The 15,812-nt window shown below is 38.6% G+C and overlaps 1 pseudogene; it reads right to left on the reverse strand.

Annotated features, from left to right (window-relative positions):
- Nucleotides 1–5,316: 5,316 nt before the first annotated feature.
- LOC129494653 (creatine kinase B-type-like) lies at nucleotides 5,317–6,609 on the reverse strand (annotated as a pseudogene).
- Nucleotides 6,610–15,812: the final 9,203 nt, after the last annotated feature.

Genomic DNA, 15,812 nt, shown 5'->3' on the forward strand with positions numbered 1-15,812 from the left:
GTCCATTAATCCATTGATGAACACTTAGATTGTTTTCATACCTTAGCTATTATAAATAATGAAGCAATGGACATGAGGGTGCATATATCTCTTAAGATTAGTGTTCTTCATTATTATTGGTTAAATACACAGAAGGAGATTACTGGATCATCTGATAATTCTATTTGTAGTTTTTTGAGAAAGCTGTATATGTTTTCCATAGTGACTGCATCAATTCACATTCTCACCAACAGTGCACAAGAGTTCTGTTCTCTCTGCATCTATGCCAATGCTTATTATTTCTAATTGTTTTAATAATAGCCCTTCTAACAGATGTGAGGTACTATTTTATTGTGCTTTTGATTCACATATTTATATATCCCTGATGAATAGTGATGCTGAGGATTTTTTTGTGTACCTGTAGGCCATGTGTATAAGTCTTCTTTGGAAAAATATCTCTTCAGATCCTCTGTGCATCTTACATATATATATTATATATTTGTTATTGCTTGAGCTGTATGAGATTTTTAAAAATATATTTTGGGTGTTAACTTTATCACATATGATTTATGAATATTTTCACCCATACAGTAAGTTGCTTTTTCATTTTGTTGATTTTTTTTTTTTTTTGCTGTGCAGGTGCTTTTTAGCTTGATATAATCCTATGTATTTATTGTTCTTTTTGTTGCCTTGTTTTTGGATTCAAATACAAAAAAATCATGGTCAAGATTGACATCAAAGGGCTTACCACACATTTTCTTCTGGAGATTTTATGGTGTGAAGTCTTTTGTGTGTGTGTGTGTGTGTGTGTGTGTGTGTGTTAAATCTTGAAGTTCAAGTCCATTTGGAGTTAGTTTTGTGAATGGTAAAAGATAATAGTCTACTTCCATTCATTTGCATGTGGCTGTCCTGTTTAGCCAACACCATCTATTAAAGAGATCATCCTTACCCCATTGTATATTTTTGAATCATCTATCATAAATCAATTGACCATATGTTCTTGGGTTATTTCTGAATAATGTATTCTGTTCCATAGGTCTACATGTCTGTCGTTATGCCAGCACCATACTGTGTTGATTACTATAGCTTTGTAATACAGTTTGAAATATGAAAGTGTAATGCCTTGTCAAGATTGTTTTGACTATTCAGGTTCTTTTTTGGTTCCCTACAAATCTTAGAATCATTTGTTCTGGTTCCGTGAAAAATGCAGGGATTGAATCGAACCTGTACATTGCTTTAGGTAGTATGGACATTTTAACATTATCAATTCATTTTAACAATATCAATTCTTCCACTCCATGAACACAGATTATCTTATGTTTGTGTCTTCTTCTTCTTCTTACATCGGCGTCTTAGAGTTTTCAGTGCACGTGTCTTCTACCTTCTTGGTTAAATGTATTGCTAGGTAATTTATTATTTTCTTTTTCCTTCAAATGCAACTAAATACCTTTTTCTATTGTTACATATGTATATTTTTATTGAGGTATTACTAACATAGAGTGTTATATTAGTTTCAGGAGAACTATATAATAAGGCAACAATTCTATACATTACTCAGCACAGTTCACCATAAGTGTCCTTCTATCCTCTTTATCTATTTTACAATCACTATACTCACCTTCCCTCTGGTAACCAAAAGTTTTCTTTTTTCTGTGTTTAAGAGTCTCCCTTTCTGGACTCTTAACCACAGAGACAAATGGGTTTATGGAGGGAGGTGGGGGGGATGGGCTAGATATGTGATGGGTATTAAGAAGGCCACTTGTTATGATAAGCCTTGGGTGTTGTATGTAAGTTATGAATCACTTAATTCTATTCCAGAAACCAATAATGCATTGTATGTTAACTACCCAAAATTTAAAACAAAAGAGATCTTTTTTAATCTTCTTTTTTTGTTTGTTTAATTCTACATATGAGTAAAAATGTATGGTATTTGTCTTTCTCTGACTTATTTTATTTAGCCTTTTACCCTTTAGATCTATCCATGTTGATTCAAATGTCAAGACTGTACCCTTGTTAGTGGCTGAGTAATATTGCAGTGTGCGTGTGTATGTATTTTCTTTATCACTTCATTCCTCTAAGGATGGTATTTTATTTTTTTGATACAGTTTAATTGGGATTATGTTCTTAATTTGTATTTCAGCTAATTCATTTTTGTATACTAAAATGCAGCAGATTCTTGTATGATCATTTTGTCTCCTGAAACTATTAAATCTGTTATTAGTTCTACTCATTTTGCTGGAATCCTTAGGGTTTACTTCTTTCTTTGTGATTTGGTTGCCATATATAGCTTCTTCTAGCCTGATTGCTATGGCCAGAACTGCCAGTACTATTTTGAATAAAACTGGTGTGAGTAAGCATCCTTATCATGTCCCTGATTTCGGAGGAAAAGATTTCTGATTTTCGTTGTTGAGCATAATGTAAGCTGTGGCTTGTGCTATATGGCTTTTACTGTGTTGAGTTCCCCTCATTCTATGCACAATGTCTTGAGTATTTTTATCCTGAGAAGACATTACACTTTGTCAAATACTTTTTTTGCTTAAACTGAGATGACCACAAGTTTATAAAACTTTATTCTGTTTATGTGGCATATTATACACATTAATTTGTTTATGATTATGCTTAAATCCAGGGATAAATCCCACTTGATCCTGATGTATGAACCTTTTGAAGTGCTGGGTTTTTTTTTTAAACTTATATATTTATTTTAAAAAACTGATTTCTTTTTGTATATTCTTTTATTGGAGTTCAATTTGCCAACATAGTATAACACTCAGTGCTGATCCTGTCAAGTGCTCCCCTTCTTGCCTGTCACCCAGTAACCCCATTCCTCTGCCCACCTCCCCTTCCACTACCCCTTGTTCATTTCCCAGAGTTAGGAGTCTCTCATGTTTTGTCACCCTCTCTGATTTTTCCCACTCATTTCTCTCCTTTCCCCTACCATCCTGTTCATTGTTTTTGATATTCGCTGTTTGAGTGAAACCATAAGCTGATTCTCATTCTCTGATTGACTTACTTCACTCAGCATAATACCCTCCAGTTCCATCCATGTTGAAGCAAATGGTGGGTATTTGTCATTTCTAATGGCTGAGTAATATTCCATTGTGTGTGTATATATATATATATGTCATCTTCTTTAATCATTCATTTTGAATGGACACCGACGCTCCTTCCACAGTTTGGTTATTGTGCACATTGATACTATAAACATTGGGGTGCAGGTGTCTCAGGTTTTCACTCATCTGTATCTTTGGAGACAATCCCCAGTAGTGCAATTGCTGGGTCAAATGGCAGGTCTATTTTTAACTCTTTGAGGAACCTCCACACAGTTTTCCAGAGTGGCTGCACCAGTTCACATTCCCACCAACAGTGTAAGAGGGTTCCCTTTTCTCCGCATCCTCTCCAACATTTGTGGTTTCCTGCCTTGTTAATTTTCCCCATTCTCACTGGTGTGAGGTGGTATCTCATTGTGGTCTTGATTTGTATTTCCCTGATGGCAAGTGATGCAGAGCATTTTCTCATGTGCATGTTGGCCATGTCTGTGTCTTCCTCTGTGAGATTTCTCTTCATGTCTTTTGCCCATTTCATGATTGGATTGTTTGTTTCTTAGGTGCTGAGTTTAAGAAGTTCTTTATAGATCTTGGAAACTAGCCCTTATCTGATACGTCATTTGCAAATATCTTCTCCCATTCTGTAGGTTGTCTTTGAGTTTTGTTGACTGTATCCTTTGCTATGCAAAAGCTTCTTATCCTGATGAAGTCCCAATAGTTCATTTTTGCTTTTCTTTCTTTTGCCTTCATGGATGTACCTTGCAAGAAGTTACTGTGGCCGAGTTCAAAAAGGGTGTTGCCTGTGTTCTCCTCTAGGATTTTGATGGAATCTTGTCTCACATTTAGATCTTTCATCCATTTTGAGTTTATCTTTGTGTCTGGTGCAAGAGAGTGGTCTAGTTACATTCTTCTGCATGTGGATGTCCAATTTTCCCAGCACCATTTATGGAAGAGACTGTCTTTCTTCCAGTGGATCGTCTTTCCTCCTATATCGAATATTAGTTGACCATAAAGTTGAGGGTCCACTTCTGGATTCTCTATTCTGTTCCATTGATCTATGTGTCTGTTTTTGTGCCAATACAACACTGTCTTGAAGACCGCAGCTTGTAGTACAACCTGAAATCTGGCATTGTGATGCCCCCAGCTATGGTTTTCTTTTTTAAAATTCCCCTGGCTATTCGGGGTCTTTTCTGATTCCACACAAATCTTAAAATAATTTGTTCTAACTCTCTGAAGAAAGTCCATGGTATTTTGATAGGGATTGCATTAAATGTGTAAATTGCCCTGGGTAACATTGACATTTTCACAATATTAGTTCTGCCAATCCATGAGCATGGAATATTTTTCCATCTCTTTGTGTCTTCCTCAATTTCTTTCAGAAGTGTTCTATAGTTTTTAGGGTATAGATCCTTTACCTCTTTGGTTAGGTTTATTCCTAGGTATCTTATGCTTTTGGGTGCAATTGTAAATGGGATTGACTCCTTCATTTCTCTTTCTTCAGTCTCATTGTTAGTGTATAGAAATGCCACTGACTTCTGGGCATTGATTTTGTATCCTGCCACGCTGCCAAACTGCTGTATGAGTTCTAGCAATCTTGGGGTGGAGTCTTTTGGGTTTCCTATGTAGAGTATCATGTCATCGGCGAAGAGGGAGAGTTTGACTTCTTCTTTGCCAATTTGAATGCCTTTAATGTCTTTTTGTTGTCTTATTGCTGAGGCTAGGACTTCCAGTACTATGTTGAATAGCAGTGGTGAGAGTGGACATCCCTGTCTTGTTCCTTATCTTAGAGGAAAGGCTCCCAGTGCTTCGCCATTGTGAATGATATTTGCTGTGGGCTTTTCGTAGATGGCTTTTAAGATATCGAGGAATGCCCTCTATCCCTACGCTATGAAGAGTTTGAACAGGAATGGATGCTGTATTTTGTCAAATCCTTTCTCTGTATCTATTGAGAGCATCAATGATTCTTGTTTTTTCTCTTGTTGATATGATCTATCACATTGATTGCTTTATGGGTGTTGAACGAGCCTTGCATCCCGGGGATAAATCCCACTTGGTCATGGTGAATAATCTTTTTTTTTTTTTCAGGCCAAAATCCTAGTTTATTTCAGCATCAGCAACATCTTAGTCATCACAAAAATAAACTCTATCAAGGGTGACAGAAGTCTCTACAGCGAGGCTAAGGGCTCACCCACTAAGTGGCGAACATCAGAGGGGTGCATGGCGGGCAGTGCCCAGGGAGTAAGTTAGGAGGCAGTGGGGCTGGTGGTCGTGGCAGATGCGGGCTGGGGCTTCACTTCTGGGCAGGCACGAGGTCATCAATGGCCTGGCCCTGCTCCAGCCGCTGCTCCATCTCAATAAGCAGCTTCACACCATCCACCACCATCTGTACCAGCTCCACCTCTGAGAAGCCCAGGCGGTCTGCGTTGGAGACATCAAAGACGCCACCCACAGCAGCTGTGTCCACACCACCTGTGCCTCGTTTCTGAAGCCGCAGCTGCTTGAGCACCTCCAGGAACTTCTCATGCTTGCCCAGGTGGGGCAGCTTGATGTGCACACCTGCCCGCAGGCCTGTGCCCAGGTTGGATGGGCAGGTGAGGATGTAGCCCAGGTGAGGGTTCCACGTGAATGCGTAATTCTTTGACTTGAAAAGTGTTTCAATCTGGGGGAGGCCGTTGCAAACCCGAGTGAACGCCTCCTTCATGTTGCCCCCTTTCTGCATGGAGATGACCTGCAGGTGGTCTTCCTCGTTGATCCACACCAGGAGGGTCTTCTTGTCACTGTGCCAGATGCCGCGGGCGTCCAGCCAGTCGCGGGCCATGCTCGAGGCCAGGAGCAGGGGCGACACGGGCTTATCGAAGAGGAAGTGGTCGTGGATGAGCTGCTGCTGCTCTGCCTCGGTCATGCTCTTGAGCGCGTAGTACCCGCCCGCCGGGTCGCGGGCCAGGCTCGACAGAGCTTCCACGGCGAGCAGCTCGAGGGCACGGCGCTCCCCGCGGCCGCAGTGCGGGGGGAGGAAGGAGCAGCGGACGCCGCGGCCCGTGCGCACCCGCGAGCTCAGCACATAGTTGGGGTCCGGGTCGTTGCCGCCCTGCAGGTTGTCGGGGTTGAGGTCGGTCTTGTGCTCGTCGCTGGGCTGTAGCCACCGTGCCGGTCCTCGATGATGGGGTCAAAGAGCTCCTTGAATACGTCATAGGACTCTTCGTCGCCTGCTACCATCTCACGGTCATGATACAGGGGTGGCCTGGGGTGTCCATGCCGGTCTGCATGACGTCCAGCGGGAAGCCGCTCGCGTGCTCTGGGCACGCAGCTCCGCTAGAGCTCGGGGTCCGCACCCTGGCCCTGTGGTTGTGGAGGCCGCTGAGGTCGGGGAACTCCTCCTTGGCGGGAAGCGGAGCCTCGACGCGGTGTGGCTGTTGGAGGGAGGCGCGGTGGCGGCGGCGGGCGGCAGGCGGGTGGCCCGGCAGGGAAGGGGCAGTCGGTCCGGCGGCAGCTCCGGCCCGGCGCAGGCGAACAGCCCATGGAGAATGATCTTAATGTGCTGGATCCTATTGGCGAGTATCTTGTCGAGAATTCTTGCATCCATGTTCATCAGGGATATTGGTCTGTAATTCTCCTTTTTGGTGGGGTCTTTGTCTGGTTTTGGAACTAAGGTGATGCTGGCCTCATAGAACGAGTTTGGAAGTACTCCATCTCTTTCTATCTTTCCAAACACCTTTAGTGGAATAGGTATGGTTTCTTCTTTAAATGTTTGATAGAATTCCCCTGGGAAGCCATCTGGCCCTGGACTCTTGTGTCTTGGGAGGTTTTTGATGACTGCTTCAATTTCCTCCCTGGTTATCGGCCTGTTCAGGTTTTCTATTTCTTCCTGTTCCAGTTTTGGTAGTTTGTGGCTTTCCAGGAATGCGTCCATTTCTTCTAGATTGCCTAATTTATTGGCGTAGAGCTGTTCATAATATATTCTTAAAATCATTTGTATTTCCTTGGTGTTGGTAGTGATCTCTCCTTTCTCATTCATGATTTTATTAATTTGAGTTTTTTTTTCTTTTTCATAGGGCTGGCTAATGGTTTATCTATCTTATTAATTTTTTCAAAGAACCAACTCCTGGTGTTGTTGATTTGTTCCACCGTTCGTCTGGTCTCTATTTCATTGATTTCTGCTTGGATCTTTATTATCTTTATACTTCTGCTTGGTGTAGGTTTTATTTGCTGTTATTTCCCCAATTCCTTTAGGTCCAAGGTTAGTTTGTGTATTTGAGTTTTTTCCAGTTTTTTGAAGGATGCTTGTATTGCGATGTATTTCCGTCTTAGGACTGCTTTTGCTTTTGCTGTATCTCAAAGATTTTGAACAGTTGTATTTTCATTTTCTTTTTTTATTTTTTTTTTATTTATGATAGTCACACACAGAGAGAGAGAGAGGCAAAGACATAGGCAGAGGAAAAAGTAGGCTCCATGCACCAGGAGCCCAACGTGGGATTCGATCCCGGGTCTCCAGGATGGCGCACTGGGCCAAAGGCAGGCGCCAAACCGCTGCGCCACCCAGGGATCCCTGTATCTTTATTTTCATTAGCTTCCATGAATATTTTTAATTTTTCTGTCATTTCCTGATTGATCCACTCATCTTTTAGTAAGATGCTCTTTAACCTCCACGGGTTTGAGTTTCTTCCAAATTTCTTCTTGTGATTGAGTTCAAAGCATTGTGGCCTGAAAATACACAAAAGAGAATCCCAATCTTTTGGTATCAAATGAGACCTGATTTGTGACCCAGTATGTTGTTTATTCTGAACAAAGTTCCATGTGCACTTGAGAAGAATGTGTATTCAGTTGTGTTTGGATCCAAAGTTCTGTATTTTTATCTGTGAAATCCATCTGATCCAGTGTATCATTTAACCCTTGTTTCTTTGTTGATGTTGTGCTTAGAAGATATGTCATTTGCAGAAAGTGTCGTGTTGAAGTCTCCTACTATTAGTGTATTATTATCTAAGTATGTCTTTACTTTGCTTATTAATTGATTGATATACTTGTCATCCCCCACATAAATATTCATGATTGTTACGTGTTCTTGTTGGATAGTTCCCTTAAGTATGATATAGTTTCCCTCTTCATCTCTTACTACAGTCTTGAGGATAAGCTTTAATTTATATGACATGAGGATTGCTACTCCAACTTTCCCTTGAGGACTGTTTGAAAGGTAAATGATTTTCCAACCTTTCATTTTGAGGCTGTAGGTGTCCTTCTGTCTAAAATGAGTCTCTTGTAGACAGCAAATAGATGGATCTTGCTTTTTTATCCAGTCTGAAACACTCCGTCTTTTGATGGGATCATTTAGCCCATTCATGTTCAGAGTAATTATTGTAAGATACGAATTTAGTGTCATTGTAATATCTATTCAGTCCCTGTTTTGTGGATTATTTCTTTGGGATTCCTCTTTTACAGGGTCCCCCCCCCTTTTTTTAATGTTTGCCCCAGTTTTATTGATGTAATTGACATAGAACACTGTGTATGTTGAAGATAAACAGCATAATGACTTTATATTCCTACATTGTGACATGATTACCAGAAGAAGTTTGATTAATCACCATCATCTCTTATAGATACAAAAACAAAGTAAATAAAAAAGAAAGCAAATTATTTTCCTTGTGATGAGAACGCTCAAGATTTACTCTTTTGACACTTCTCAGATACACAATAAGGCAGTAGTAACAGTATTCGCCATATTGTACTGTAAATCACTATTACTTCTTTCTCTTAAACTGAAAGTTTGTACCTTTACACTATTCCCTCAACCCCCATTCTGGTTACTTCAATCTGATCTCTTTCTTTGAATTAGTTTTATCTTCTTCGGTTCTGTTTTGTTTTATTTATTTTTTTAATTTCTTTTTATTGGAGTTCAATTTGTCAACATATAGCATAACACCCAGTGCTCATCCCATCAAGTGCCCCCCTCAGTGCCCGTCACCCAGTCACCCCAACCCCCCACCCACCTCCCTTTCCACCACCCCTTGTTCGTTTCCCAGAGTTAGGAGTATCTCATGTTCTGTCATAGGGTTCCCTTTAATATTTCTTGCACAGCTAGTTTGGTGGTCACATGTTCTTTCAGTTTCTGCCGATTGGTATGCTGTTGAATTTGGTTTTCTAGCATTTTGTTTGGAAAATTAGTACCTATACTAATTAAAGTCATTGGCCTTTAATTTTATTTTTCTTCTATTGTTGCTGTTTGGCTTTAGTCCAGAGGTATTTCTGGCATTTTACAATGAATTTGGACATGTTTCCTGTTATTTTGTTTTTTATAAGAATTTAAGAAAAAATTAGTATTAGTTCTTTAAAAAATTAGTATTAGTTCTTAACACATAGAGAATTATTCTTTATTGAGAGACTTGATTATTGACTTAATCTTTTTATCATTATCTGTCTGTTTAGGATTTTTTTTATTCCACAGTCTTGATAGTTGTATTTTTCCAGTAATTTATGCATTTCTTCTAACATAGCCCATCTTTAGGCATATAAAATCCTTCAGATTTTTGTTTATCAGTTGTTTCCAATTTATTTCTTTGTGCCTCATCTTTTGTTCTCAGTCTAGCTTAAGATTTGTTAATTTTTTGAAAACTAGCTATTACTTTATTAACTATTTTCTACTGTTTTTGTTGTGTTCGTTTCTTTCTGTTCTGAGGTTTATTTTCTTCCTTCTGCTTACTTTTGGCTAATGTTTCCTTCTTTTTCTATTTTTTGGTGTATAAGTTAGATGTGTTTTGAGATATTTCTTTTTTCTTAATGTAGGAAGTTAACACTCTTAACACCTCTCTTTGAACTTTTTTTTCTGTGACTTACACATTTTGGTATGTTGTGTGTTCATTGTTCAAGATATTTTTCATTTTGCTTTTGAGTTCTTTTTGGCCCATTGGTTGTTTAGAAGCATGTTGTTTAATATGCAGATATTTGTGAATTTTATTTTCTCTGGGTTTCATTAATCACTTGAGGGAAACAGAAAAATCCTCTCATCAAGGCACAGAAAGATGTTGGATAAAAAAGCAAGACTCATCTATACACTATCTAGAAGAGACTCATTTCATACCTAAATATATATATGCAGATTGAAAGTGAAGGATGGAGAAGCATTTATCATAAACACAGTTACATAAAGAAATCTGGTGCAGCAATACTTATATCAGATAAAATAGACTTTATTTTTTTAATTTAAATTCAATTTGCCAACATATAGTATAATACCCAGTTCATCCCATCAAGTGCCCTCCTTAGTGCCCATCATCCAGTTATCCCATCCCCTGATGCACCTCCCCTTTCACAACCCTGTGTTTGTTTCCAAGAACTAGGAGTCTCAGGAGTCCCTCATGGTTTGTCTCCCTCTCTAATTTTTCCCACTCAGTTCCCTTCCTTTCCTTTATAATATATGGTATGAGAGAATCCATAAAATAGACTTTAAAATAAAGACTGTAAGAAGAAACAAAGAAGAACATTATATAACCATAAACAAAAAAATTCAACAAGGAGATATAACAATTATAAATATCTATGTACTTAACATGGCAGCATCCAAATACATAGAGGAGCTGGAAACAAACATAAAGGAAGTAATCAATAATAATAAAATAATAGTAGGGACTTTAACACCCCATTTACATCAATAGACATATCATCAAAACAGAATATAAACAAGGAAACCATGGCTTTGAATGACACATTGGAATGGATAATTTAACCAATATATTCAAAACATTCCATCTTAAAACATCACAATATACATTGTTTTCAAATGCACATGGAATATTCTCCAGAATAGATTACATGTTAGACCACAAATCAAACCTCCACAAATTTTAAAAGATTGAAATCATACCATACACCTTTTTGGACCACATTGCTACGAAACTAGAAATCAACAAGAAAAAATGTGGAAAGAGCACACATACAGAGAGGGCAAATAACATGAAGTGGTCAGCTAAGAAATCAAAGAAATCAAAGATACATGAAGACAAATGAAAGTGAATACACAATGGTTGAAAGTCTTTGGAATGCAGCAAAAACAGTTCTAAGACTTAAATTTATATAAGAACTGGTCTACCTCAAGAAGGAAGAAAGATCTCAAAAAATGACACAAATGGAAAGATATTTCATGCTCATGCATTAGAAGAACAAGCACTATTAAAAATGTTCATACAATGCATAATATTAATAAAATATCTATTAAAATAACAACGACATTTTTCACAAAGGGAACAAGCAATCAAAACTATGTATGGAGCCACAAAAGACCCCAGATAGCCAAGCAATGCTAGAAAAACAAAGCTGGAGGTATCACAATTCCAGATTTCAAGTTATATTACAAAGGGTTAGTAATTAAAACTGTGGTCTTGGGGGCACCTAAATGGCTCAGTTGGTTAAGTGTCCCACTCTTGATTCAGATGCAGGTCATGATCTCATGGTTATTAGATTGAGCCCTGCATTGGACTCTGTGCTTAACGTGGAGCCAGCTTGAGATTCTCTCTCTCCCTCTCCCTCTGCCCCTCCCCTTACTCATGTGTGCACTATAAAATAAATAAATATAAATAAATAAAAACAATATGGTACTGGCACAAAAATATACAAAAGATCAATGTAACAGAATTGAAAGCCCAGAAATAAACCCATGCTTATATGATCCATTAATGTACAACAAAGGAAGCAAGAATATGCAAAGGAATAAAAGCAGTTTATTCAACAAGTGTTTCTAGGAAAGCTGGACAGCTACATGTAAAAGAATGAATCTGGATCACTTTTTACAATATATATGAAAATAAACTCAAAATGAGTTTTAAAAACCTAAACATGAGACTTGAAAGCATGAAACTCCTAAAAAGAATGCAGTTATCTCTTGGATATCTCCCTCAGCAACATAGTTGTGAATATGTCTCTACAAGCAGAACCAACAAAAGCAAAAACTACTGTGACTACAACAAAATTAAAAGGTTTAGCACAAGAAAGGAAACTATAAATAAAATGTAAGGAAACCTAGTAAATGGGAGAAGATATTTGCAAATAATATATTTGATAAGGGATTAATATAGAGAATATATAAAGAACTTACACGACTCAACACCAAAGAAAAAAATCTGATTTAAAAATTGGCAGAGGACCTGATTAGACATTACTCCTGTCCAAAAGCAACAACAAAACAACAAACCAAAAGCATACAAATGATTAGCAGCTATGAAAAGATGATCAACATCACTAATTATCAGGGAAACGCAAATCAAAACCACAATGAGATATTTCACACCAGTCAGAATGGCTAGCATTAAAAAGATAAAAAAATAACAAGGTTTTGGTGAGGATGTGGAAGGAAGGAAACAATTGCTGCAACCATTGTGGAGATTCCTCAAAAGATTAAGAATAGATAAACCATATAATCTAGTAATTCCACTACTCAGCATTTACCCAAAGAAAAAAACACTAATTCAAAATGATATCTGTGCTTCTATGTTTATTGCAGCATTATTTACAACAGTCAAGATACGGAAGCAATGCAAGTGTGCATTGATAGATTAATAGATACAGAAGGTATGGTATATAAATATGTGCAAGAGAATATTATTCAGCCATAAAAAAGCTTGTCATTTGTGACAATATGGATGGCTTAGGAGATATTATACAAAGTTGAATAAGTCAGAAAGAAAAAGCTAAAAAACTATATAATTGTACTTATATGCAGAATCTAAACAAACAACAATAAAACAGACTTAAATACAGAGAACAAACTGGTAGTTGCCAGAAGGGAGGTAAATGGGGGGAAAGACAAAATAGATAAAGGAAGATTAAGAGGTACAGACTTCCAGTTATAAAATAACTAAGTCATAAAGATGAATAGTACAAAATATGAGATGTAGTCAATAATATTGTAACAATGTTGTACGGTGACAGATGGTGACTGCACTTAACTGTGGAGAACTTTGAGTAATGTATAGAGTTGTTGAATCAATGTGTTGTGCACTCAAAACTAAGATAAAGTTTTATGTTGATTATTCTTCAATCAAAAACCCGTGTATAGGGGGATAAACTCCAGGCTGGAGGAGGGAGTTGCTATTTGCAGGGATCACAAGAGTTTACTAGGCTGATGGTCACTCCCATTTCTTTTTCCTCTTTTCTTAAAATGATAGTTTTATTGAGCTATAGTTCACATAGACTTTATTTCTTGATCTACTTGTCAGTAAAACAGATGTTTGTTTGAAAATACATTAGTAAAAATAATTTTAATGGGAGGAGTTTGGTGACGACTGGGTGGCTCAGCAGTTGAGCTTCTGCCTTCAGGTCAGGGCGTGATCCCAGAGTGCTGGGATCAAGTCCCACATCAGGATCCCTGCATGGAGCCTACTTCTCCCTCTGCCTCTCTCTGTGTCTCTCATGAATAAATAAATAAAATCTTAAAGAAAATGGGAGGAGTTTGGTGTGTGCTTATCTAGAACAATTACCAGATAGCAAATGAAGAGCCCACGGTGCAGAACACTGTGTAGAAAATGCTGCCATTTTGTACAAGGTGAAAATAGTTGTGCATCTTTGCTCATAGGTTCATTAAATAGACCTGCTAAGATGACATGATCCCTCTGGTACAGACACTTGATGAATGGTCCTTGCATGTAAAGGGAATTATTATTGTATATGTATATAGCCCTTGAATTATAAACTATATAGAGGATTTCTATTCAACAAATAATAAAAGAAAAATTAAAGCCAAAATATCACTACAAATTATATAGGTCTACTCCTTATTCAGTTTCCACCCTGACCGGGTATATTTTACTTCCTGCCGTGACCACCAGAGTTAGCAAGGACTCCACAGGTTTCAGGGCTCAGTCCTCGAGAAGACTACCCTCACTTCAGTCACCAGCCGCACTTGGGGGAATTCCCAGGTCATCTGGACCCCAACTGTCTACAAATTAGAAGGGTCTTATAACCCCCCCTCAGGCTTGCTAATTGATTAGAATGATTCACATGAGTCAGGAAAATTTTATACTTACAAATACAGTTTTATTTAAAAAGAAGACACAAAGGCTGAGGTATGGGAGGGAATAAACAGCTTCCATGCCTTTCTTCATTGAGCCAGTGTGTGCACCCTCCCAGAACATCAATGCAAACATCAACCAAGAAGCCCGCTGATCCTTGGTGTTCAGAGTTTTGATGGGAGTTTCATTACATAGACATCATTAGCCACTTGATTGAACTCATTCCCCACTCTCCTTTGCCTTCCCAGAGGTCCAAGTGGCCCAAAGTCCCACCGTCTGTTCACATGGTTGGTCTTTTTGTTGGCCAGCCACTAATCTGAAGTTACCTAGGATCCTGCCAGCAATCACTTCATTGTTATATGGATAGCTATCTCTCTGTGATTTGTCCTGCATAACCAACCGGGACTTGCAAGCAAAATAAGAAATGTTGTTTGTGAAACTCACGCTATGTAAATAATCATGGGAACCTTGTTATTTAAAATAGATTATTTTTCCTCCAGGACAGAACTGACCATTCTGTTCTGGACACCAAGAGCTACAAATCTTGTCTTACATGCCCTCCTACTGTAGGCTGGCCAGGCCACGTGGAATGAAATCCAGGAGAGGAGATAAGCACACATACTCCAGGCTCCTTGAAAATATAGAAACATAGTCATCAGAGAGGGAGAAAAAAGCATTAGAGACTATTAACTATAGGAAACAAACTGAAGGTTGCTGGAGGGAAGGTGGGTAGGGGAATGGATTAATTGGGTAATGGGCATTAAGGAGGGCACATGATAGGATGAGCACTGGGTGTTATACACAACTGATAAATTATTGAACACTAAATCTGAAACTAATGATGTACTCCATGTTGGTTAATTGAATTTAAATAATAAAAAAAGAAAATATAGGAACAAAATGACATGGAAATGCAGCTCCCTATAAACTGCACCTAGGCAAACAAATGTTTAATTTCAAACACTGTCATTTGCCCTATAAATATGGCCCTTATAGGGACAGTCAGTTGGAAGTCTCACCTGAGGGAGCACATTCTGCCAAGCCCCTCAATCAGAACTCTAACATGGCTGTTTCCATGGGGCTTCCCCAGATGTATCCAATTTGATGTAACTTTGCCGCATTCCTATTTACTGCCTACTATTACCTCAATCTATGTGTAGATTCCTTTCCTCTTCTGTTTCTATTAGGTTTCTATAATAAAAGTAAAGTTTTCTTTTTTATTTTTCAAAACCAAAATATGGTTGCTGTGAATCTTTTGTTCAAGAATAAGCATAACAAAGTAAACTCGGGAAATTCCCATAGTTTCTGAAGCTCTGTGCCGGGAACCAGGGTCAAAGACGAGATACACTCTTTATTCGATTTCACTCTCCATAGAATTTGGGCTGTTCAAGGTTAACAGGGGGGCCATGAGTGTTGTTTTTCCAAAACTCAGGTCTGTGTTCTCTGATTCTGGATTCAATTTCTGTCTGGAGCATGGGGCCTGGTTGGAGTGTCCTTTTGGGGTCACTGAGAAGCCTCCTGCTGGGGTCCCTGTGTCCAACTCTTACTCATGATGCCCAAAGCATACAAAATAAATAGCCATGGTGTCTTTCAGTTTCACTTCCTGGCAATGGCTGTGTTTCTCGCCAAAGAAGCCTACTGAACTTTTATTTCACTTTCTGTTCCTGGAAATGCAGGGCTCTACAATGTGCTGGCTGCCTCTTTACTATTGGCCAAATTCCTCTGAGGGTGAAGGAAAGGCCAGACATTATTTAAATCCTGCCAGCTCCTCAATTTAAACATTTCAAGTCACAGT

This window comes from Nyctereutes procyonoides, unplaced genomic scaffold (genome assembly GCF_905146905.1).
Source record: "Nyctereutes procyonoides isolate TBG_1078 unplaced genomic scaffold, NYPRO_anot_genome, whole genome shotgun sequence".
NCBI classification, from domain to species: domain Eukaryota; kingdom Metazoa; phylum Chordata; class Mammalia; order Carnivora; family Canidae; genus Nyctereutes; species Nyctereutes procyonoides.